Source organism: Manis javanica, chromosome 7 (assembly GCF_040802235.1).
Source record: "Manis javanica isolate MJ-LG chromosome 7, MJ_LKY, whole genome shotgun sequence".
NCBI lineage: Eukaryota > Metazoa > Chordata > Mammalia > Pholidota > Manidae > Manis > Manis javanica.
In genome coordinates, this window is record NC_133162.1 from 81,699,174 (window position 1) to 81,725,635 (window position 26,462).

Consider the following 26,462-nt stretch of genomic DNA (forward strand, 5'->3'; position numbering starts at 1 on the left):
ACAGAAAAGGATATAATGAAGGGAGAGTGGGGAATCTCTAAGAACAAGTACAGGCTTAATGCAATCACTGTATGTCAAACTAACTTCATCATTTTCTTTGGTAGGACTGGTAGATTGGTAAGCTAGGGAAATGTGAAATATAATAAAACCTGGGTACACAAAGGCATTTAATAAGGCCTGCCAGGATATCTTCCATTCATTCATTTCATCATTCATTCAACAGATGTTTAATAGATGTTAAAATTATGTCAGAATACAATCTAATTCTTTTATTTGAGAGAAGTGTTGAGATTCATGCTAACAGGTGTTAACAATGAGACAGTGACATATATCAAATGTGGTCATAGGATCTAGTTACTTATTTGAAGGGAGATGAGAAACTCAAGTTGCTCCAAGTTTTCTAAGCTAGGGCAACTGTACATCAGTGGTTCTCAATGGTCCACTGATAGGTGTTGACCTGGCAGGTTGCATTCACTTGGGGAGCCAATTACAGTGATGCATTCTGGGTGTGAGAGACCTGGAGAATCTGGGTCAGGGGGACCATGTGGAGTCCTAGTGAGCTCTTAGTGTAAAATGCTCTTCAGGTGGTACTGATACTCCTGTAGGCTTAGGAACTGCTGAAAAGATAATCATTAATGAAGAGCATAACCAAGGAAAATGGGATTTATTTTAAAACCTCCATCACACACCAATCTTTCCATTCTGTTAAATCAGTTCATCTTCAAAGTAGTTACATAAGAGGTAGATGAATCAATGTACCAGTGACAAAGACAGTATCACTTGATTAAAACATGACAGGGTGCCTCTTTTGGAATATCCTTCATATTCCACATGTGATCTTTTGAATGTTGACCATGGTAATACATTTTGAGCTTTACTGATGGATTTGATTTTGGAAAAGTCCAGTTATTCAGAACTATATATTATCAATAATATCAAGCTGCAAATCAACTTGTTAGTCATTTTCTGAACAAACTAGACTCACTGAAATATAGGTAATGTATCTTTGTAAATATAAAAATATGAAATATAATATGTAAAAAGGTACACAAACATTTCTTGTATAATAAACTGCAAAGCCACAGGGCCCAGACTGATGAATGTATTTACTATAATAGCACACACAGATGGGGCTGTATATGACTGGACTGCACCAAGAGAATGAGCCAGCCTTCTATAAAGACAGTCATCTGTGTGCTATAACTTCAGGGGTGCTTAGGAGCCTACACCTTACAAAAACATTACTGTTTCCTTTGTCCACTGCAGACACTTAAAATCGGACAAATAGTGTTCTCTTCCTCAGGCTTAAAGCTTTGTCCATTACAAAAATGCACATACCCTTGGGAGGAATGACATGATAAGCTGTCTCAGATATTAATGACTTTGCATTTGTAAGTCTATCATTTCCTTGAGGAATAGGGTTCCGATTCTCAGGAGGAATCAGAATGTGTGTGATAGGCACTTTAGGGTCCACCAATGACACGACAGCAAAGAGTCTGTAAACAGGACTGGCCTCTTCGGGATAATGTACGGCTTGGGCATATTTGAAATGGCAACCTATACATAAGTCTGCCAGAAAGCAAGATTTGGAAAAACATTTAGGATGTTACATTCAAATATAACTAGTCTTATGCAGGATTTTGCAACAGAATTGGTACTGATGCAAAAATATTACACACAGTTGTACTCAGAAACAATCAGTATCCTGAAACCCAAGTGCATGTTATTAGCAGTTTTAAGAGTTAATGTAACCAGTCATTCTACAACTGCAGGCAGAGGTGAGGATGATCCAGGGTAGTGGGCACACAGGCCATTTGCCCCCCTTGCATGAAGACATCATGTGTCAATCCCAACCTTAGTGGCCTTACAGGTTTGCCCTGTCCTCATTCCAGACATGAGAGCTGCATTTATCATGGCTTTTCTCTGAGAAGTTTGTTCTCCACTATTTTTTTTAAAAGTGTATTTGAACAAATAAAGAAGCACTTCTCATATTAAAATAAACTTAAAAGGACATGGGTCATAGCATAGCTTTATCAGTGAACAAACACCAAAAGAGAGACAAATAAAAAATAAAGGGAGGGAAGAAGGGTGGGAGAAGCAAAGACTAGGCTACAGCAGAGTAACACTTGTTGGAGACCCATTGAGACCCATATGACTGGATTGCACCAAGAGAATGAGCCAGCCTTCTATAAAGGATTCTGGTCCTTTACAAATTTCAGAGGAGCAATCACAAACAGGATGTTTCTAATACATATTTCACTTGCAACTTAAAGACCTCAAATGGTCTTGAAAATTCTGGACTGTGATACTTGTTTTCCCTTTGGAAGTATTTTTATGTGGGGAAATATGTAGCTTGGCTTTAAAGCTAAAATCTCTAATCTTTACTGAGAAGGATGGTGCTTATGCGTGTTTGCGAGCACAATGTGTAATTTTTAAGTGTCACCAAGAGGAGCTGTTGGTCTCTTTGCTGCAATGGAACACTTTGAGTCTGTAGTGCCTGTGCTGAAATGGTGAACTTTCACACTTCCTCGTCATGAACTAAACTGCTCTCCAGTTCCTTCCCCCATTCTCACTTTAAAATAGGAGACATTCTAAAGCTCTGTCTGATGCTGCTTTCTCAGGTGCATCCTGGGAAATTTCATTTACATATGCCGTTAACTATGATCCCTGGGAGGAGGGGCCTAGGGTGAGAGGAGAGGTCCAGCCTCACAGGATGAATGGGTAAAGAAAATGCGGTCTCTGTCCACGCCATGGAATACTACTCAGCCTTACAAAAGGAAGGGACTCTGACACATGCTACAGCAGGGGTAAACTCTAAGGACCTTCTACCACATGAAATAAGTCAGTCAGAAATGTACAAATGCCACATGACTCCACTCATGAAGTATCTAGAGTAGAGATATTCACAGAGAGAGAGAGAAGGCAGGTTTCCAGAGGTTTGGAGGAGGGGGTGAGAAGTTAGTGTTTAATGGGTAAAGAATTTAGGTTTTGCAAGATGAAAGTTTTGGAGATTGGTTGAATAACATGAATGTACTTAACACAACTGAACTGTACCCTTTGAAATGGTTAAGACAGTAAATTTAATGCTATGTGGGTTTTTTTGCCACAAAAAATATGTCAAAAACATGTGTGTGCATTTAAAAATTGAAAATGTATGTGTCCTGTGGGAGTGCACACACGTTGCAGATCCACAGTGTCACCACATGCTGTCATCCTGTTTAAGGCTGACCAGTAACTGCATGTGACCATCACTGACCAGAGACACCTGTGCTGCTCTAGGCACGTGCCTGGCTCTGATATCCCACAATTTTCTTGACTCCTAGAAGGACTCTCACTTTAGCACAGAACCCAAACAACTGGTTCAACTGAAGAGAAAACAGGACTCCCTTTATGAGACACCACAAAGCATCCAGGACTTTCAACCCACATTTATATCTTTTTTTTGGGTGACAGGGACCCAAATCAGGAGTCAGAATTAACTGTGTTCTGGGTGTGATGTGAAGCTCATCATTATTCTTAAAGGTGTTCTGCTTCCTCTAGAAAGTGAGATGTGGTGAGATGCTCACATTCAGAAACAGTGTAAGTCAAAATGTACTCTTGTTCCTCCTCTGAGATTCTTGTAAGATTAACTGGAATAAATAATATCGATTGTCTTCCTGTCCTGGGCATACTAGGATTTGTAGTTCCTTTCTCTTCAATTGCAGCAGACTGATGATTTTAGTTAATCAGAAGGGTAAGAAATATACTATCAAGAGATCTTGCAGGCTCCTCAGTAGAAAGCAGAAGCATTCCCTCTTTCCTACTTTACTCAAACAATTCCACCTTTTTAAAGAGATGAGTGCTTATAATGTAGGGAACCTTTGTTTAAAATCTATTTTAATACAAGAGAAAACATAACTATTCAAATAATATCCCCGATGCAAAAACAAAAACTTGGGTGTCCTTCATTTAAATCCTTTAGTCCTCCCCTTAGGACAGATGAGGTTTAAAGAGTTTCACTAGACTGACAGATTTATTATACAGCAGAATTAATGCATTTATGCCACTATAAAATCAGCATTAGTAAATTCTGGAATGGTGTCTTCTAAGGACAACATTAGGGCTGAACTGTCATAGGGTAAGATTAATATTTCCAATCAACAAGTATTTTTTCATTACCTAATATATGCTGGGCATTGTTCAGGTGATAATAATAAAAAAGAGGAGGAGGAGAGGATCACTGCCATTACTGAACAGGAATTATGGCAGGGAGAACAAGACGATAAACAATAAATCTAATAAAAAAGTAAATCATACATAATGCAAGAAAGTGATAAGAAGATGGCAAGAAAAGAATAAGAGGTCAAGAGTGGTTGGAAGAGCTTCAGGCGCGGTGGGGAGGAAGAAGGGCAGCTCGTCTGTTACACGGGGAAGTCTAGGTAGGCCGCCTGGTAAAGGAGCCTAGTTTACCAAAGACTGAGATGAAGGGAAGCTGCCGTCCCAATGCCCACCTGGGAGAAAAGTGCTCCAGGCCGAGTTGGGCCAAGGACCACGAGGAGGAAGCATGTGGCCTGTGTGAGGGCCAGCAAGGACTGTGGGCTGGAGAGAAGTGAGGGGCAGGAGGGGAGGCCCCCTGGGATATGGGCATCCAAACCATGCCGGGACTTCAGGACTTGGACTTCGGCTTTGACTCTGATTGAAACGAGTAGCTAGGGCAGGGATATGGGCAGAAAAGCAGTATGCTCTGGCTGATGTTTTCCAAGGGTCACTCTGGCTACTCGGCTGAGAGTAAACCAAAAGGGCCAAGGAAAAGGAGACCAAATATCTCTTCCCCTTACTGAAAAACAGGTGTGTACAAACACAAGACTAACTCTCCTTGGACTGCCAGGCTAAGTCAGCATGGATTGCTTTTAGATATGATGATTACAGGGTCGTTTTGGTACCCTGGTATTCTGCAAAGAGCACAAGAGGGAGGACAGGAGACCAGACTCAACTCTCACTACTAACTGGATCACTGACTAGAATGTGTCTCACTCCCTCTGCTAGGATGAACACCTAGTGTGGAAGACAAGGTCTAGAATGATAAAGCCATGGGGAAATATCATACAAAACCTGTGGGTTCAGGAATGAGAAATGTAAAAGAGGAGCAGGTCTATCAAATGGGGCTTTTGGTAAAACTCAGTGAAACTGTTTGGGACAGAACAGGACAATTATAGGGGGAAGGGGTTTGATGGGGACTTGAGGCCCAGCTCTGGGGGACTGGTTAGAGAGCTACCACCAGCCAGAGAACTGAAGGGGATAAAAAGCCTGGTTTGTGGGGACCTATACTGCATTGTTACATGAGATTATGCAGATTTAGTATCATTTGTTTTAATATAGATAATATGCATTTCATATAATTTTGTTCTTATCCCAATAGCTCTTTCATAGGTAGTAAAATCATTAAATTATTTTAGCAATCATTTTGGGAAGAACACAGTTTAGGGAAGAGAATTTCAGAGACTATCCCAAGGAACCAGGGATAGTGGTTTTGGCCCTGGGACACATCAAGGTTAAATTAATCAAAGTCCCTTTGAGTATCTTTATTTCACTGTATTTCAATATAATACAATTCAGCAGCCTCATTTTGATTTTCACCACATAGAAGGCACTGAGAAAAATGGCCTATTTAGCTAATCAGCACAGCACTATTAGGGTGGAAACAGAGATTAGGGGTGCAAAAGGGGAAGCAGGGAGGGAAGTTGGCACTGAATGGTAGTAGGTAAAAGTATGCTGGAAAAGAAGATGAACCTTGTAACACAAAGGAAGAAAAGATATGGGACCCTTTTGCTATATATGCTCATGGAGATACTAGGGTCAGGCCCAAGCCCTCAGAACACTGAAGAACCCCTAGGAGCTTGAGGGAAAATGAGAGGGTATACACTACCTTTTAAGTGAAGCGGAAGTTAAAAATATTTTAGAGAAGAAAGAGTACTGGGCATGAATGCTAAATTCATAAATACATGTGTGTGTGTGCATGTGTATATTTATAGCCCTCCTTCACATATATGTATATATGTATATATGAAGGAGGGCTATAAATAATGACAGGCAAGGGAGGGCTGTATGTAAAGTATACAAACTAATTTTTCTCTCTCTACTTTGAAATATTTTGCAGACTCCTCGATAACATCAGTTTAAAATTAAATAATTAAATAAAAATAGTCACTTTAAAATATATTTGAAATGATGGATATGTGTATTTAATACACATCCCAGGTCACATCATTAAGAACTGCCATCTGTTCTCACTATTTACTTAACTATTCAACCAGGGGAACATCATTACACCAAAATGATGTATAAAACTCCAGTATTCCTCAAGAACACAGATTTTATCTATTAAGTACCTAATGGCAATAGAAGGCATCATTTAAGTAAACTGGTTTAAATGAGCAGTGGAAACAAAAGTAAACTGATGAATTTGCTCAATGCTGATGATTATTAATTATGGTGGATGCTGTCTAAAAAACATGGACATTATCCTGATGTGAGTTTATCCTGAATTAGGAAATCTCACTCAATATGACCTACATCAATATCACATTTCAAACAATAATTAACTGACATACACAGTCTGGAATAACTTAAGGCTCTCCGTTTCAGACAGAAAATTACCAGCATCTCTCTCTTATCCACCCAAGTGCCTGAAAAAAAAAGAATTGAATTTGTGGAAAACTTATAAGTTGACACCTCTTCTCCATCTCTTCAAGGTGGTCCAGGGATTCTTTAGCAGTCACTGCGTGAATCCCCAGGGCTCAAAATCACTCTGGGGGAGGCACTATTTCCCCAGCATTTGCATCTGTATTTTCATGCACATGTATTAAATCCTAGGTGGCAGCTCAGAGGAGCCTTTAGTGGCAAAATTGCTAGTAACACAGCTCGAGGTCAGATCCAAGTTAAAAGGTGGGGGGGGGCACTATAACTTCCACTGTAAGTGATTTTGACATTATATGTGAAGTACTTCACATGGCATATGGCACATGGTGCTTCTTGGCCGTTTTATCTCATCTACCTGCAAGATCCTAACAAGCTGATCGGAAGGCCTGGTGCACAGTAGGGTTTATCCACTTGATGGTAGAGAGAACACAGGCCTGGTCAGTGATTTTTAACTGAAGTCCCCTCATTTGTTATTATCTATAGGATGTTTCTCTGGGTAGATTGTTTCTTTGGAGGCCCAACCCCCTTACTCAGCCAGCTGTTGTCATCTAGTACTGGGCAGGAGGTTTTGTACCAGGGACTCAAAGTTCACTCTGCAGATTTTCAAGTAAATTCCTGTGTTTAATCCAGCACCTGTTCCTCTTCCCATTTTCCTAGAATTATTGGTAGCTCCTTGTATCAGAGGGTATAATAAACTCCTTGTATGAGTTTATTTTGTGTTCTTTTTGTTTACAAGTGATTGTCTAGATAAGAAGGGAATGGAAACATCTTTACTCCATCTCAAAGCCAGTGGTTCAGGCAATCCAGACAAATGTGCCCTATTCACTAAGGTGGCCTCTATCTATGTCACTTAATTTTCTCCTGAATTTATCTCACATTAAATCACCTTTTTTTGAGTAAACTCTCTGATTTAAGGGAATAACCTATATCATTCTGCCATTTTTATTTGACAAGCAACCTCAATTCTCAGTTATTTGAAGTAGTGGAAATACCAATGCTTAGTGTCAAGAATATCAAAGTGACCTACAAGTGTTGATATGGGTTTGAGTACATTCGACAAATTGGCCATTCACAGATCACTATGCCTTCTCATGTTGGCAACAATCACGAAGGAAAGGAAAGGAAAAGATGTTCCACACCCGTGACAACTCTACTTCCCTCCTCCAGCAAGAGCAGAAGCTTCTGACCTTTCATTTCAGAAGCATCATCCTGACCTTTCTTTGTTCTGCTGTTTTCTTAAACATAAGACATCAATGTCCCTTTTAACTTCCTAGGAAGGGAATAGGTAGCCAATTTCAGAAGAATCTTCAGAATTCAGTTAAACTAGTAAAATAAAATGAGTGGGGAAAATCATAAATTACAGAAACCATCTTAAAACACAATTTCTCAACCTAGGGGGAGGGGTGTCCTCCGTGCACCTCCATTCTTGACATTTCTAGGGATGGACTCCATCCCCGAGAGAGACACCTGGCTCTATCCAGGCTTGACATCTTTTTCTGGGGTTTGGTATCAGGAAGCCCACTTCAGCACCAACATAAACTAACATTCCCCGACTTCAGCCTTATTAGAAAATATAGGTGATATTGTGTCCTCCCTCTTTCAGTTATATTTTCTTATTTCTTATTAGATTCAGCACTCAGATGGGAAAGAAGAGTGAACTTCCTAAACCCCAAGAGATACAATCGCTTTCCAGGGGCACAGGTTTCACAAACCGGAAGTACTAACCCACTACCGATACATATATGTATTTCCTAACAACTTGCCCTATTGTGGCATTTAAATTTTTCTTCGTTTAAAATAATGACAAACGCCCTTTTGATAGTTTTCCTTTGCAGCCATCTGAGGCACTATATGATGAGTTAACTGGGCCTGATTTGTGAAATGAGTCACTCAGAATCAAAAAGGTCATGAGGGACCTATAACTTTAAAGTTCTTGAGGCTTTTGCCATTTTGCCATTTTAAACCCCATTTACCATTAAAAAAAAAACAATCTTATGAGGTAGGTACTTTAATGTCTATATCTTAGAGCAAAGTGAAGCTCACAGAGTAAAGCAGCTTTCCGACTGTGACACAGCTAACAGGTGACAAGTCTCTTCTATTCACATATTCATGTATACACACATCACACATGTGTTTATGTGTCAGAGATAAGGCGGTTGTAAATATTCAGCCAACATTCCACTTTTCCTCTTTTATGTTCCAATGAAGCCTTTCCCTTTCTGTCAAGAGTACAAAATGGAAAGAATTTGATTGTCTTTAGCAGGAGACACTGAGAGCCGGCATGCTACACAGACAAAAGGCTTGCTGAATTCCACTCTCATTTATGCTGTCAAGAGCTAAGCAGGTGCATCCGATCCCAGAGGTGCCCATGAGAAGGGACCATGCCCCTATTCTCCCTTGGAGATTAACTTTAAGGCTTGTATCGAGAAGAAGCATAAGATCTGGGAAAAACTGCCTGTTTGTGGGTCCTGGGGAAGACTGGAAGAAGAGGGGAGGCCAAGGGAAGAGGAGAGAAGGGAGGAGGCACAAGGCATGTATTTCTAATACGGCTTAAAGATTAAAGAAGAGAGAGGAAACAAAGTAAAGCAGGGCTGTAGTCTCCATTCCCCACACTGGTATCTGGAAGAGGCTGCCCACACCAGCCTGGGGAACAGCCACGTGAAAAGGAACTTGGCTCCCAGTATGCCTGGCACGGGAGACCATTCCGTTTCTTGCCCTGGCTCAATTTCTGGGAGGTGGAGACAGGCTTGAAAGTGGCTGTGGGGCTATCTGCAGACTAGCCAGAGCAGGCCATTATGGCCTGGGGCATGCCAGCCCAGCATAGGATAACGTGAAGACCCCACCGGGGCCCAGAGAGGATCAACCAGCAGGAGCCAAAGAGGGAGAGCCAGTAGATGTGCCAAAACAGACCATCCTCTGTGTTACTACTTATTCATGGTTAAATGCCAATAGGGCAAGTGGGGCAGGAAGATGGGGCTGGTAGCCCAAAGGAGACAGCCAGAGGGTCCTTGTGCCCAAAGATGTACATGATGTGCTCCACAGTAAAATGAGGCCACTTTTCTGCCATGTACCAACTGTTCTGCAAGGCTATGGGAGCCTGGCAGGGCTCAAGAGCTTGCAAGTCAGTAACTGAACTGCAAACATTTCTCTATGAAAGCTGGTCAAGAGAAAGCAAGGACACTTCCTTGAAGCCCCCAAGCCCCCTTCAAATCTACAGCCCTAGGAGAAATCTTCATGTGCCATAGGGAATTATTTGTGTGCTACTGTATTTGACAGCAATTTAGGATAAAATGTAAACAATCAACCTGGGACCAAAGACTTTTTCAAAGATAAAACATTCACAGAAGAACCTGAACTAAAAGGAACTGATAGTAAGCAGCTAGGTAAAGAAGAGATCTTCTGATACAGAAGATCTAATGCGTTTTAATAACTACAGTCTCTTTTCCATTATCAGGTCTAATTGCTGCCACTTAAGGAACTAGTATGTCTTTTTTACCCTCTTATTACTATGATAAATTGCTAGTGGAATGCATTCCAAAGTGAGTAATGTCTTGCTGGACACTGGTAATTCACTTAAACTTATTAACATAACAGATACAATGACATAATCTCCGGATACACATTATCATCTATAGCTTGGTCTGCTTTTGCAGACGTGCTGCAGAATCAATATGAAAGATGCCTGAAACAAAAACAGTGTTTTGCAAACATGATATTTTAACATATATTATTTTCTCCGTTTGACATGCTATAAAACAAGGCCAGATCAGAGCTTGTTATGCTATCTTCTTTAATTCTTTACCACAATAACAAATTGCCTGAATGTGAGGAAAATCACCAGAAAACAAAACAAAAACAACAGAGAGTTATTCACTCAATGGTGGAATTTGTAAGCACCCCAATCTACTTCCAAAACACATCACAAGGACCATTTGGGCAAAACGTGTCAAGAAACCTTGTAAATTTTTAGTAAATTAAATCAGTTTTCCCCAAACACTTAAAACTTGATTTCTACAACATTTCATTAGCACAGAACAACAGGGCTTTATAGTAGGACCTCAGTAACTGAGAACAGATGAAGTATGTGGGGTAAAAAAGCAATTTGGGTACAAAGCTATTTTTTTTTCATCCCAAATACCTCCTATCCTGCAGTTTTTCAGCTAACGCAGCTTTGATTAGTTTTATTTAACAAAGCTCTAGTTCACACTTACATTTCAATGTATTTCACAGACGGCGTTAGATTTCAAGCTGCTTAAAAACAAGAAACTACATGTTGCAGCCTCTACTAGGATGAATAATGCCAGAGAGGTCAGATTCTGGAACCTGTAAATATTACCTTATTTGGAAAAACGGTCTCTGCAGATGTGACTAAGTCGAGGATCTTGAGATGCGGAGGTTATGCTGGATCATCTTGGTGGACCCTAAATATGTTACATGTATAAGAGGAAGGTAAAGGGAGACTGGACCCAAGGGGGGGGGGTGATGAGAAGATGGAGACAGAGGTAGGTGTATTGTGGCCACAAACCCAGGATGAGGGCAGCCCTAGAAGCGGCCAAGGAACAGATGCCCCTCAGCCTCCAGGGGGAGGGTGGTCCCATCAACACCTTAATTTTGGACATCTGCCCTCCAGAACTGTAAAAGAATAAATCTCTTGTTGTTTAAGCCACAAAGTTTATGGTAATTTTTTACACTGGCAATAGGACAGACAGTAATACACACATTTGAGTTCCGTTCTCCTCAACCCAAATACAGTCTAGAATTTGTATACATATACAATATACAATATGTGTATGTATATAATACATATGCAATACAAAAAATATACAGATACATAAGGAGCATCCCATATGAACTGAGGTATATATCCTTTATAAAGTGTTTTCATATACTTTTTGCCTAGCCGTGTCTCTAATGATTCTGGAGCAAGGCAAAGGCAAAAACTGCAATGAAAAATCCACTTTGTTACTTAAAAATACAGTTAGGTGGAGTGGCTAACCATGAGAAAAGAAAATGGTATTAAATATTTAGAAAGCATTTAGAATGAAATAAAGAAGTAAGACTTTGTATCACTAAAGAAAATGGAAGTTTTGGATGTGATGAGAACATTTAAGATCATAAATATACACTCTTATGAAGGTTTCACAAGAAAAACAATGCGGTTATTATATTCACCCCTATTATCAAGTCTCCCCCCACAACCCCATTGCAGTCGCTGTCCATCAGTGTAGTAAGATGCCACAGAGTCCCTACTTGTCTTCTCTGAGCTACACTGTCTTCCCCGCACATACCATGTGCACCAATCATAATATCCCACAATCCCCTTATCCCTCCCTCCCCACCTGCCCTCCCACACCCCTCCCCTTTAGTAACTCCTAGTCCCTTCTTGGAGTCTGTGAGTCTGCTGCTATTTTGTTCCTTCAGCTTTGTTGTTATACTCCACAAATAAGGGAAATCATTTGGTGTTTGTCTTTCTCTGCCTGGCCTATTTCACTGAGTGTAATACCCTCTAGCTCCATCAGTGTTGTTGCAAATGGTAGAATTTGTTTCTTTCTTATGGCTGAATAATATTCCCTTGTGTATATGTACCACCCCTTCTTTATCCACTCATCTACTGATGGACACTTAGGTTGCTTCCATATCTTGGCTATTGTAAAAAGTGCTGCAATAAACATAGGGGTGCATACATCTTTTTGAATCTGACAAGTTGTTTTCTTTGGGTAAATCCCTAGAAGTGGAGTTCCCAGGTCAAATGATATTTCTATTTTTAGTTTTTTGAGGAAACTCCATATTGCTTTCCACAATGGTTGAACTAGTTACCTTCCCACCAGCAGTGTAGGAGGATTCCCCTTTCTCTGCATCCTTGCCAGCATTTGTTGTTCCTAGACTTTTCTATGTTGGCCATCCTAACTGGTGTGAGGTGATATCTCATTATGGTTTTAATTTGCATTTCCCTGATAAATAGCAATGTGGAACATCTTTTCATGTGCCTGTGGGCCATCTGAATTTCTTCTTTGGAGAATTGTTTAAGATCTATTCTTTTAGCAAATTTCAAGTATACAATATAGTTATTAACTATAGCCACCATGCTGTACACTAGATCCTCAGAACATAGTCATCTTATCACTCAGTGTTTATACCCTTTGATGAACAGCTTCCCATTTCTCCCATCCTGTAGCCCTTAGTAAGGAAATGTTTTCCTTTGTTGGACTTTATAAAGACATTCTATTTGAATCTCATAGGATTATTTTTTTTAAAGATAATCCTACCTGTAGATAATTTGTTCCATTAAAATATTTTTCCAAGTTTCTTCTAGATACATTTTTTACTGTGTGATTTACATGTTTTCTTTATTTCAATTCTTGGACCTTTTGAGATTCCAACTACTATTTATACCAGCCCTATTACTTCCTTATTTGAAACAATCAAGTGCAGTTTATTAAACATTTTATAAATTCTATTTTATGTTATATGCCTGGATTGTTTTCTCAATGTTTAGCCAGAATCTTCATTATTCTGTAGAACTGATTCTAAGTGTTGAATTCAATATAGTATACTTTTTATGAATGACATACGCACAAATTTGTGTCCTTTTCTCTTTATTCTATTCTGAAAATCTTCATTCTAGGATAATTTCTAAGTAACTGAAGTTAGAAATATATGTATTGCCTCATTAAAGAGTTCCCAAAATGGCTAAGAATTGAGCTTCTAAAAATCATCTTTTCCCACTAAGTTTTTATAGAAATCTGTTAGAGGAAAGTCAGCATGCTTGTTGAACTATTTCCTGTCCTTGTTCCAGTGTTCATGAAAAAGAGGCATGCTTCAGATAAACCAGCTGCTGGATTTCCTAGAATAGTAAATTACTCTAACACTCCTATTTGATGTGATCCTGCCACACTTTTTTTTTCCAAGAAGGATTTCCTCATTTTTCACAACTATTTGTTTCCACTCTAAATTAGCTTCCTACAAATAGCCTCTTGTCAAATGTGTACTTAGCTATTCTTACAGAATTACCATAAAGAGACTCTCCAGTTCATTATACCCATCTTTTTGATTAAAGTCACAAAATACAACCTTTTCATTGAAATTTTGCCTTCCTTCCTTGAAACAGATAACTGCTGTTGTACAAAAGAAAAATCAAAATTTTGTGAACCCATTTGGAATTTTCCATGATTATTGAATTATACTATTAAATTTTTTGGATTAAAAAAAAGCAATAATGAGAAGGCCATTCATATATCTGGAGAACTAGTATAAAAGTAATTAAAACCTCTTTCTATTTTTTTTTGTTTAACTTAGGCCATTTGTATCTCTTCTATCTCTGCCTTCCCAAATATTGGTTATCCTAGTGACATTCTGATGACTACTCAGTAACTGAGAAAATTCAACAATTTTATGGATGCTCTAAGCTGACCTCATCATCCTGATTTGAGGTAAGCCATTTCTGTGAAGATCTACTTATTCTTAGAAGCAAATAAATATTCATAATTTTGATTATATAAACTAAGTGAGAATTTGCACCTGGATGGATCTCTTCATGGTCTCTTTCCTTGTTGCTCCACCTCAGCCTTGGAACAAATAAAACACTACCCTTCTTGAGAAGGTAGGCAGTTCTCTGAAGCTGTAAGGAGTTCTAGAAGGTAATATAAATTCCATCTGTGCAAGCTATAATGGTCTGATTACATTAACAGCATAAATAAAAAGTTTGTTGAAACATCCAACAGCAATTTATTGTTTCCTTGCCTATTTAAATGATGAATTCCAGTCTCCTCTATTTCACTACCTGCGAAACTTAACTTTACATAGTAAAACAAATATTTGAGTCTGTGGAAACCTTCTAAAGGAATGACACTTGTTTCTTTTAAAACTAACTAGGACACTAATTTCCAGAATCTGCACTAAAACTTAATCATAAGTCTCAGGAAGTTTGGATAATAGACACAAACTTTTTATTTCTATGATTGCCACATTGACAGTGTGGGCTTTACCACAAGCCATACCTGGGTATAGAGTTCAGTTTTAAAAACTATTAGCTCTGTGAATCATAATCTTTCAAAGGACATCTCTTCCTCTGAAAAAAGGGTATAGTATCTCTTTTGTAAGGTTGTTATAAGGACCAAATGACTTAAAAATAAATACTTAAATGAAAAACAAATAATGGGTATGGTTCTAACAGAATCTGAATAAATGTGCCCCATTCCCTTGGTCCTTTACTTCAGGAAGTTGTCAGATACATGTGGCCAACATGGTCTGGGTCAGAGGTGACTATGGCTTCTAATAAGAAAGATTTCCAACTTTAAAATGTTTTGGACACATTAGTAGATACTAATAGGAAAATTAAAATAATTGGTAAAATATCGTACACTGAGCTGGCAAAACAAAGTTATGTAGCAGTGTTGGGCCTGGGATGTAGTAACCTTAGCCCAGCCATATAATGGCTCATGGGAAGGAAAACTGGTATGTGGAGGTACTGGGACTACAGATAAGAGGCAAAAAATTAAAAATAAAAATTTTTTTCTGACTGAGTTATTCTACTTACACAATTTATTATAGTAAATCTAGCCCAAGGCATGAAATAATGAGATTTTAGTTCACGATCTAGTTACTTTTTAACATTAAAAAAACCCTTTATTAATATAATCTAAGTTTATGATTTATCTCTCACATAAATTAATAAGTAGTAGCATTATTTAATCCAACTAATATTTATTTGCTTCCTCCTATGTGCCCTGCTTTGTGTTAATTTCCCAGGAAGAGTTATAACCAAACTGAAATAAACAAACTAACAACCTGGAACATAGACAAGGGGTTTTTTCTTGCCTGTGACTTAACACTTCTATCTTAGGTGCCTCCTCCTTGAAGAAGCTGAAGATGTAGCTCCAGTTTAAGGAAGCCTCTGACATTACTATAATCTGCTTAATGAAGTTTAATAGCAGGCACTGAAATACACCATTAATTACTATATCATTAGAGTGCTACATTTTGCAGGTCGTTGGTACTTAGGGTGGGGACCCAGCGATAATTACTTGTGAACAACTTTTACTTTGACAGAAATCTCTTTATTTTTGCTCCCTACATGGAGTAGTGGAAAAAGGTAAAATTGGCATTGGGGTGCTATTAACACTCCTCTACTCAACATCATTTTTGTTTCATCATCAAAAAGCCAGTAGACATTGTCATTTGACTATATTATGTTTTACATCTTTATTTTTTTAGAAAGCTAAATTAAATGAATTATCTAGACTGAATGCAAAACTATCTGTGGCGCATTCTGTGCCAAGCAGTCATTTTTACATCAATGGCATATAAGTTGAATGATCCTGATTTGGGAAAGCTACCAAAATCATGTATTCGGAGAACCTAAAAAGTAGGTAAGTGTTCCAACATCAACCTGTGCTTCATGAAAAGAAAATAAATATTTTTTAAAAGAAGGTATAGTTATGTTTTTTGTCTCCCCAAAGAGGAATCTCAGTACATGGAGCTTAATATCTACTTGTTAAGCTTAATAAAGAGGTCATTACATCATATCGAAAAATCACTAAAAATGACTGACTCACTTTCCAGTCAGAAACTGGCTCAGCACAGTGCATGGCTGACACTTTGTTTTTCCAGTTTTTGAAGTGTTCCTTTAGTCACAAGCTCTAAGTGTAAATCTGCTACTACATTTCTAACTAAGCAATGCATATGAATCAGTGACTTTGGTTCTACAATCAACTTTCACATGATTAGGTAATGCAAGTGCAACACTCATCATGCCACGCTTCAGCACAGGGAGGACGTCAACTTTGATTAAAGAACACAAAATTGGAATTGCTTCTCTTCCTGCAGTGTAATTTTTTCCCCTTTGGGTCTCGTATTGTTCAAGTTTCTGTCTGCCCCTATAACCACTCTAAGTGCACTCTGATGATGTACCAAATAGTCTTGGAGATTTCTCCTTTAGATTCTGAAACACCTACAAATACTCTTAAAATGAATAAAAAAAATAAGATAGGAAACACACAAACCATTTTAAAATGAAGACTGAGATAGTTTATCAAAATTTTCATTTCTGGGAATGATCAAAATATGAAGTTTTGATGAGTAAAATTTCCAACTTTGTAATCTAAAACTGTGCTTTAGGGTAAGTTCAATGCAAGAACTCTGCTATCAAAAAGGAGTTCTTTAACTGAAAATTAAATTTCTTACTATTTGTATTCACATATATTTAATGATAGAAATCACTAAAATACATATAAATGTATATGTGCACATATACATATGTACACACACATCTATGTTTATATACACACACACATGATGCATTCTATTCACTTTCCACAACCCTGCCCCATATTCCACAATGGCTACCTAGAAATATAAGCTCCATGAGGACAGGGACTCTTTTGTTCACAGCCCCAGGGCTTGCTACGTAGAAGAAAGTCTATAAATACTTGTTGAATGAATATATGGAATACCTGGGTTCTCCAGTGTTGAATATTTAACATAATTTAAGATATAATTTTCTTTTCAGATAATTTAATCTCCTCAAATTTCAAATGACTTCCAAATAGTAAAATTATCTTTTCTATTAAAAAGTAGGCACTAAAACCACTGCTTCTTCAAAACTATCTCTGCTTCCAAGGCTTATTTATGATTACATTTATGTTTTCAAATCAGTTGACTGCACGTCAAAGAGTCTGCACTCAAACACTGGTAATACATGTCCGTCATAGAAATAAGCAAAGCATGAGATGACAAAATTCTTTTCAACTAATTGAGAGGAAAGGAGAGAATTAATGTGAAAATATTTGGTAGAGTGCCGGTGTACAAAAGACACTTGTTGAGATCAAGAATTTTAGTTTTCATCTTGGGGAATCAACCAATTATACTATGAAAACATGCTGATTTCATGGCATTTACACTGACCATTAATGTGAAAAAAATAAGACATAAGAAAACATGTGAAATGAGGATTATTTGATTTTAAGCATAAACTCTCCAATCTTAAAAATGGCTAATGCATTCATTCTCGTGAAAGATACCTGCTTACATCTGCCACTGAGGACATGTATCAGAGGCAGATTCTCACTTTTATTTGTACCAGTTGCTGCAGAAGGATAGAAGGGGAAATCTTTAATTAATTTTATAAGCTATTTGTTCTCCAGGATATTACATAAGCATGGCTTAAAACCTGAATCATATTATGTTTTCAAAATTAATTTTATTTCAAAAATAAAATGTTTTCTTATTCCATAAAATCTTATGTGCCTCATATTTATTTGCCCATCTGACTGGTGAGGCTGTCATATATTTAGGTCATACAGGCATGCATATAAATCAGCAGTGTACAATGCACATTATACCTCTCCTTTGTAAAGGATGATAATGCCATCCTTGCAGAGCTGTTGTGAAGATTAAATGATGAGGTGGCAGTGGAACCCTTCAGCAGATGATAGCCATCACTATTATTGTTAATTTCAACATATAACTGTAAGTTCTTTAGCTGAAAAGAATGACTGTCAGAAATAGGCACCAAGATTCTCTAATCTTTAAATACACAACATGGAGACTTAAAAGTTATCAAGAAACAACCTGGAGTTTTTTTAAGTGCTACCTTTGGGAATAATAAAAAAGTATTACCACTTTTTTCAATATACATTATTCTTGCTGTATTGCTCTACCTCATTGAGCATATCAAAGCTTTAATACTGTGATAATTTTTACTCTTCTCCATTATATTTCTGCTTACACAACTGGATGACTATTCTTAACATATGATTCACTCAAACATCATTCCTTTTTGCTTGAAGCATGTCAATTTAAAATAGCTCATGCATTGAAAACTGGAGTACTGTCACCTCATTTTCCTCTCTTAAAGATGTCTATTCATTTAATGCTCTCCATTTATCTATCTGTGAAAGCTTAATGGTTTGGGACACCCTGTGCTATTTTAATTCTACCTAGTTAGCCATACTGATTCCTCTGTACATGACTGATGTACACCAAATAACAAAATGAGTGTCTGAGTGTTAAAACACTGGCTTAGTGGACTAAATGGTCTTTACTGTTAAAATGGTACTATTCAAAAATAAACATTTAAACTAAAAAAATTTAAGACTTCCTCTGAGATATATATACAGTTACTAAAATAAGTTTCATATGAAATTTTATGTGGCTACCTAACTAGGGTGTTTTGTTTACTGACTTAGAGGGATTTATTTTGGCTTGGTTGTTTTTCCATTATTTAAAAAAACAGCTTAAACCTACAGGAATGTTTAATTACACTTAATATATACATTCCACCTTTCCCAAATCAGACTGAATTATATGTACCTTCCATCATATGAAATACATATATAGGTATATGTGTGTATATGTGTGTGAGTATATATATGTATACATGCTATATAGAGAGAGTGAAAGAGTAGTTTTATGATGAATTCAGGTCTCAAATATTGAAAAAAATTAATTCAAAAAATATATTTTTATATAGTGTATATAACTATATAATATATATAATAAATACTATCATAAAACCTTAAGAGTTATTTAATTTTTCTTCTTAGTAATTTACTTGGAGCAAATAATTCTAATGTCAGTAAGCTGAGATCAAATAATTCTCAACATTGTTGAAATGTTCTAAAAATAATTTGCTTAATAACAAACTAATAAGGAAATTAATAGAGTCAGTTTTACATTTTCAAAACTCCAGTTATCTTTTGCTAAAAATGTTAAAGATGATATAAACATCATAGTATGTTAAAAGTTGCCACTTTACACTTTTCTGATTATGCTTTTTATAGATTTATATTAATAATTTTAAGTTAGTATTTATATGGAAGACATTTCTTTGAAATCTTCTTGACATGGTAAGTGCAATTATTTTCTGTTCAATCTGAGGAAAGGATGTATTGTTTCAATCATTCATCAGCCACTACTTGTTGAGTACTACACACTGGAAACACAAGACTGACTAAGAAAAGGAAAGCTCTTAGTAAGCCAAGACTGTAATGGGACAGATGGACACTACTGAATGGTTGTTTCCTGCTCCCCAGTTCATGTGTTCAATTCTAATCCCCAGTGTGATAGCATCTGGATGAGGCCCTTGGGAAGATGAGTAGATTGTGAGGGTGGAGCCCTCATGAATAGGCTTAGTGCCCTTATAGAAGAGATCCCAGAGAGCTCCTGTGCCCCTTACATCATGCAAGGACACAGTGAAAAGATGGTCTTTTAGGAAGCAGACCCTTATTACATATCAAATATGCCATTGCCTTGATGCTGGACTTCCCAACCTAAATAAATTTCTGTTGTTTATAAGCCACTCAGTTGGTAGTGTTCTGTTTTAGTAGCCTGGATGGAGTAGGATGGAAATGAAAACCAATTATTGCAAAAAAAGTGGATGTGGTCTATCACAGAGGCATGCACATGGAATAGAGGAGAAGGGAAAGGAGGTAATAGTGCATTTTCAGAGAAGGATTAAGGAAGTTTTCATAGATGGCAGAGCATGTATAATGAGTTTGTAAGGAAGAATCAGAGCTTGTACAGAGCCTCCTAGTACAAGCACTAGGAGGCTCACGGCACATGTGTGCAGTTGTGCTAAGTTGCTTGTAGGTGGAAGGTTGGTAAGGGGCGACCTGAAGCAGAAGAATGAGGAAGGGCCATGTGGCTGCATATACTGTCCTGGGGCATTTGCAGCTCATCTGATTCTACTTCTCATCCCTCTTCAGCAGAGGGAGCACTAGCTTTTAATGAGTCAGTTTCTCTCGTCTGGAGTACACTCTGCTCATTCACCACTGTCCCCATGTCTTTTCCAAACTTGGGCACTGTGATGGTGAATGAAACTGCACTTCTCTTTGTTTTTAAAGATACTGTTTTATGAAGTATTAGATGGGTATCTGACTCAGAATCCTTTAGGAGACTTCCAAAGCCATAAATAATATTTAAGATAAACATCACAAATATGCAATGGCTGTGGAAATAAGTAGGGAGACAGGAAAATCTGTCTGTTTAGCAGGACTGACATTCCAACACCATGACTCCAATTTTTCTTTTTTTAAATATCGTAAAGCCTAAATACGAAACTTCAGAATGTGAATGTTGACCATGCTGAAGGACTGGGGCGATGGAATGATGGGATGCAGACCACTGTGGAAGAAGGTCAGAAAAAGCACCGTGGTTGTCTGTCACCTAGGTCCCCCAGTGCGGACAGCAGAACACCGCTAAGCCTACACCTGTGTCCATAGTATGTGGGCTCTTAGCGGGGAATGCACCTTCTAAACCTTTATCTGCATAAGCCCCTTCCACTGCCACAGCCACAACTGTCCGTGGCTACAGGCCAAGTCTACAAAGGCCAAAGCTATGGCAAAAATGAACAAGAAGAATAAAAGGGAGTTTGTGAAGCAACATTTAGCAGTATAATCTGGATTACAAACAAGTCAGATTAAATTTACATGTGAGAGACCCTTTGGCTGCTGATGTGGACGGACACAGGGACGGACAAGCAGACATTGTCATTGTTTCAAAGGGTTTTTAATTAACACAGAAGGGAAGGAGACTTGGCTTTTGGTTCTAAGTGACACAGGGCAGTAGGCAGATGGCTCTTGGCAAAGATTATTACCCCAAATTATCAGGATTTCCCACCTTGGAAACAAATTATATAACTCATTTGAATTACGCCACCCATTACAACCCCTGAATTTTCCCCAATACGAGCCTGAAAGACAATACACTGATTCATAATGAGAACACATAGACAATTGTTCTACATAAGCATGAAAGTTCAAGCCCTACATTACCACCTCTTGATGATGCATGTTCTACGTTTCCACCACCTTTCTTCTTTTTTCCCTTTCTTTCCAGAAAGAAAAGTCATTTTAAATGTGGTAATAGCCCAATCTTCATAACAACTCAAACACTGATCTAATATTCCCTAATTGGCTTAAAAAGCCAATGGATTTTTGTCATTTTTATTTTTTAAATCAGGATGCTGTATTTGTTACATTTGCTTTTGTAATTTGGTTTAAATTATGTATTTGTCTTTTTAAAAATTCTGGGTCTAACAGAGCAATTCTAATTGGGCTCATTTCTGAAAGTCCCCTAAATGTAACACATGGCAAGGATGCTTTCAGAATCAAAGAATCCCTTATTTATAGTACTTTAAGATTATATTATATAATAATTTGTGATGATATCTTCACAACTCCAAATTGTGAAGGCCAAAGCTACCATACCTTGCCAGGTTTAATAAATCCAGCAGTAGGAATATATTGTAATTATTTGTTTCATTTTTCAGAAACTGAGACTTTAAAAAGGTTCAGTAACTACTTCAGGTTCCACTAGATTAATACATGGTTTGACCCTCAGGCTTTCTGACTCTAAAATCTGGGGCCATCACCATAATCCTACACTCATCCAGTGAAGAGTAACCACTAATACTGGTTAGTTACCTTACTAAGTGTCATACAGTGCTCCTAAGTACTTGACTATATCAACTCACATAATTTATACAACCCTATGAGATAAATACTCTTATTATTAGACCCATTTTACAGCTGAGCAAAATAAGGCAAAGAGAGGTTAAATGATTTGTCCAACAAAGCTGGAAAATGATGGAACTGGATTTCAACTCCAAGCAGTGTGAATCAAGACATCATCCCCAATCTTAAGGACTATATGCTACAATATCAGCAAGTGAATATGTTATATGTTATTAAGGTTTTTCACTTATATGCACACACATTATTCACGTGATAAACTACTGCTCCTTAAATGATAATCATATATAATTTCTGGAAATAATTTTCAAACTAGTTTCATTGCATTGCTCTGGTTGTATAATAACTTATTTAATTTTTTAACTCTAAATTTGTTTAAAAAATTTGTTTAATTTTTTATTTTAAATTTGTTTAATTTAAAAAATCATTTAATTTTAGTGGAGAAGTATTTCTCAATATTACAAAATGCACTTATTAAGATTTTAATTTTCAGGGTTTTAGCAGGCTAGCTGTATTCTTGTTAGCTAAGAAGAATGGTCATAGGAGGTGTCAGATTTCAGAGTAAACAGAAATTAAATATATTAAACTGAGAATTATCTGATCAGATTTCTACACTGTTCCCTTAGTATCCTGAAATTAAACTATACGTAAAAATAATGTATCTTTTCTCCTCTAAGTGTAAATACCTAAAAATAAAATCTAGTAAGATAGTAAATGTCCTGGAGATCAGATGCAGAAACCCAATTCTTGTGGCCAGTAGGGACTGACTGGTCTGTGCACTGTGTAGAGAAATAGTTGTTTTATCATTTCATTTAAACATAATTTTCTCAAATACAAGTAATTAACTTGGATTATGAATTAAAATTAAGTATGTCTTTTTCATTTATCCCTTAGGTGAATAACATACAAAATATTAGACCATATTAACCAATTTAAAAAGAAAATTGTGGTCACAACTTTTTCTAGCTCCCTACTTACAATTTTAGTCAGCCACAGAAAATATCAACAATGTTTTATGGGGTTTACAGTTCACTAGTAATCTCACATTATTATCTCATTTGACCTGTAATCGTATGAATTAGGTAAAGCAGACACTCTCTCATTTTACAGATGAGGAAACTGAGGCCAAGAAATTTAAGAGACTAGTTAGATGACTAATGCTGGAGTTGGAAATGCTCTGACACTGAGTAAATTCCCCTTCCATGACACCACAAACATCCTATATCATTTACTACATGACACTTGTGTGTCTAGAAGTGTTCTCAGATACTTTATTCGGTAAAACTACAAAAAAATTGAACTTCTTCAAAATATTAAAGCAGGTAAAATTTTTAGGGCCTACAATGCCAGATTTACATGATATTAGGAACTAAACAACATTGAAACTTTGAAATGACTTTCTTTTTCAGTTAAAAGGAGGTAAAATTCTATACTTCTGTATTCTGCCTACACTGTCACATATATACTTCCATACTTACATAAATACATACATATAATAGATACATCTTAACCTGCTCTTTCATTTTGCAATGTGATGGTACATAAACTAAATCTAGCCATATTTCATAATACAAACATGAACACATGTATCTTGCACGTTTTTCATTATGAATGTATACTCAGTGGAAGATCTCAATTTATAACCATATAAAGGACATTAAATAGAAAATACTTACTAGTGAAGAGCCTTAGTGGTGTACATCATGATGGGAATGGATACTGGTTGGTCAATCCACAGTCCACTGAACGACTTGTGACCAAAATGTGTGCCATCACTGTTCAGATCTAAACAGACAAAAAGCGATGGCAGAGTTAGTCAATAAATATTATTTTATATAATTCACATAAGAGTATCTTACTAACCTTAGCATTAGGGAAAAAAAAAGATGTTTTATAAGCAAGCCAATGGAGGAACCTTAATTTGCACACCACTGTTTTCCACTCAATGCAGAATACATGGGAACCACACTACATAGTTACTCAGTAAGTCTGATTAGGAAGTAGTAAATTTTGTAGTAAACTGGTACATTACTGGAAGGCTATGAATTTACCAATAGGAAGCAAAACATGCTAAAAAGTAAATTTAATATCCTCTGATGTGGAATATATTTTAGGACCTATGTACTAAGCATTATAGCATGCTTATTATGAAATTTTATTTAGTCTTCACAACAAAGATACAATATAGATATTTTCCATAACTACAAACCTCACAGTTTAGAGGATAGAGTAACTGACCCCATACTCTGAACTCTACACCGTATCATACATTGTGTGCAGTGCATACATCTCTTCTTATGCTTACTTGTGTTCCACATGTCCTACAAGATGAGCAACACGTATCAAGTATTATACAGAGACATCTCTCTGATCTCTAGAGTCTACCCTGTAGTTCTCTGGTACTGTACTCATCTTAGTATGTCAAGATATAAAGTAAGATCTCATTTTGGGATAGAGTGTCATGCACATGTAAGCATTTGCTATGTAAATGAGCAAATAAATAGCAACAAGGAAACTAGGAATTGGCATATATTTTTGGTCTAAATTAACACTTTGGTATGGTCAATTCTTTCTTGCCAAAGTTATCTTCCTGTTTGCAACACAATCTCAAGAGAAGAAGGTAGAAAGAATAATCTGAAAAATCATGTGAATGAGGCTTAAATATGTTCAAAGAATGACAAACTATTTAGTAGTTTAATTTTTTTATTAAAGTATCATTGATACACAATCTTATGATGGTTTCACATAAACAACACTGTGGTTTCAACATTCACCATATTATCAAGTCCTCACCCTCTATTGCAGTCACTGTTCTATCAGTGTAGTAAGATGCTACAGGGTCATTATTAGCAGTTTAATTTATTCCAGTTGGAAAAGTTCTTTAAGAACAGAAAAAGGGTAAATAGCAAAGAAATTTTACAGACAGAAAAAAAAAATCCACCTCTCACTTCTAGAACAGATATCAAACTAACAGAAGAACTTGACTACCTTCTCTATGGCCAGGTCCCAAGGTGAGGAGACTGCACAAATAGAGGAGAAAACCCTAACAGCTAAAGGCTCTTGGCAGAAACTGCATGATCATAGGCACTAGGAAAGCTGCTCTGGACTGAGATGCTGTAGAGAAACAGCCAGACTAGAGGCCCCTATGGTCAGATCCCAAGGTACCCTGCAGAAGAAGTTAAGAGTTTAAGTCTAGAGCAGGGGTTGGCAAACTACAGCCTGCTGCCTGTTTTTAAGTCGACTATAAGCTAAGAATGGCTTTTACATTTTTAAATTATTGAAAGAAATCAAAAGAATCATGTAAATTATTTGAAATTCAAATTTCCGAGTCTATAAATAAAGTTTTATTGGAACATAACCACGGCCATTCATTTACATATTGTCTATGCCTGCTTTCATGCCACAGTGGCATTGTTGAGAGGTTGGGACAGGAAACATATGAGTCATGAAGTAAAAAATACATACTATCTGACCCTTTATAGAAACTGTTGGCTGATTTTGGTCTAGAAAATTGTTAGTTCTCAATTTGGAGGAGATGCTAATAGAGAAAGGGGGTGCTTTAGGGCAGACTGGAAGCAGGAGGTAGGGAATCCATACTCTACAGAGGACCTTATCACCCCAGGGGCAATGCAATAGCTGCTCAGGGTATGGCAGAGTGTGCTCTGGGGGCAGTAGGGGGTCTTCCCTGGAGGAAGCACCAGAAGGGAGCTTTGAGTCACACTCAGTCGGGCACATGAGGCCGGATGGATAAAGCTGGGCAGTAGTGTGTGTCATTGTTCCACATGGTGGGTGATGATTTCATGATGTTCTCCAGGGCTCTGACTCTCCACCTTACATGCACCAGCTTCTGTAATGACAGATCTCTGAAGATAACCAGCCCTCTTGCTGGAGTCTGAAAAAGAAGATTATAAACGCAAACAGAAAAACTCTAGGCCAATTAAAATACACTCTATCCACCCCATTTAAGAACAAATCATGGGCCATATTTAAGGATTGATAAGGAGGGTGAAGAGGCAAAACAGATGAAAGCATAAAGGCTGTAAAAAAGAACCTAAAGAATACAAGGAAACCATAGCTGTCTTTACAGAGAAAAACATTTAGGTCTGAAAGGCCCCAAAGGCAGTTAAAATAAGTTTTGCAGAACAACTATTTTGTGATCTAAATAAACAGACAATACAGAACAAAATCCCAAAGGTTTATCTTCAGAGAACTTAATTAAACTCAAATAAATGAGAAGGCATTTAAGTGGTTTCCCATTTAACTATTAATTGCATCTTGGTGAAAAGAAGAGGCATTTTTTTAATCTCAAAGACT

At 37.2% G+C, this 26,462-nt stretch overlaps 1 protein-coding gene across 6 annotated transcripts in view; it reads right to left on the bottom strand.

Moving 5' to 3' along the window:
- CHRM3 (cholinergic receptor muscarinic 3) overlaps nt 1-26,462 on the bottom strand; it is a 504,178-nt gene that overhangs the window by 319,996 nt on the left and 157,720 nt on the right. For all 6 annotated transcript variants that reach the window (XR_005056278.2, XM_036999345.2, XM_073241241.1 and 3 more), the window contains exon 2: nt 23,825-23,933. The gene's annotated coding sequence lies outside the window, so the exon portion shown is untranslated. The remainder of the gene's footprint in view (nt 1-23,824; nt 23,934-26,462) is intronic.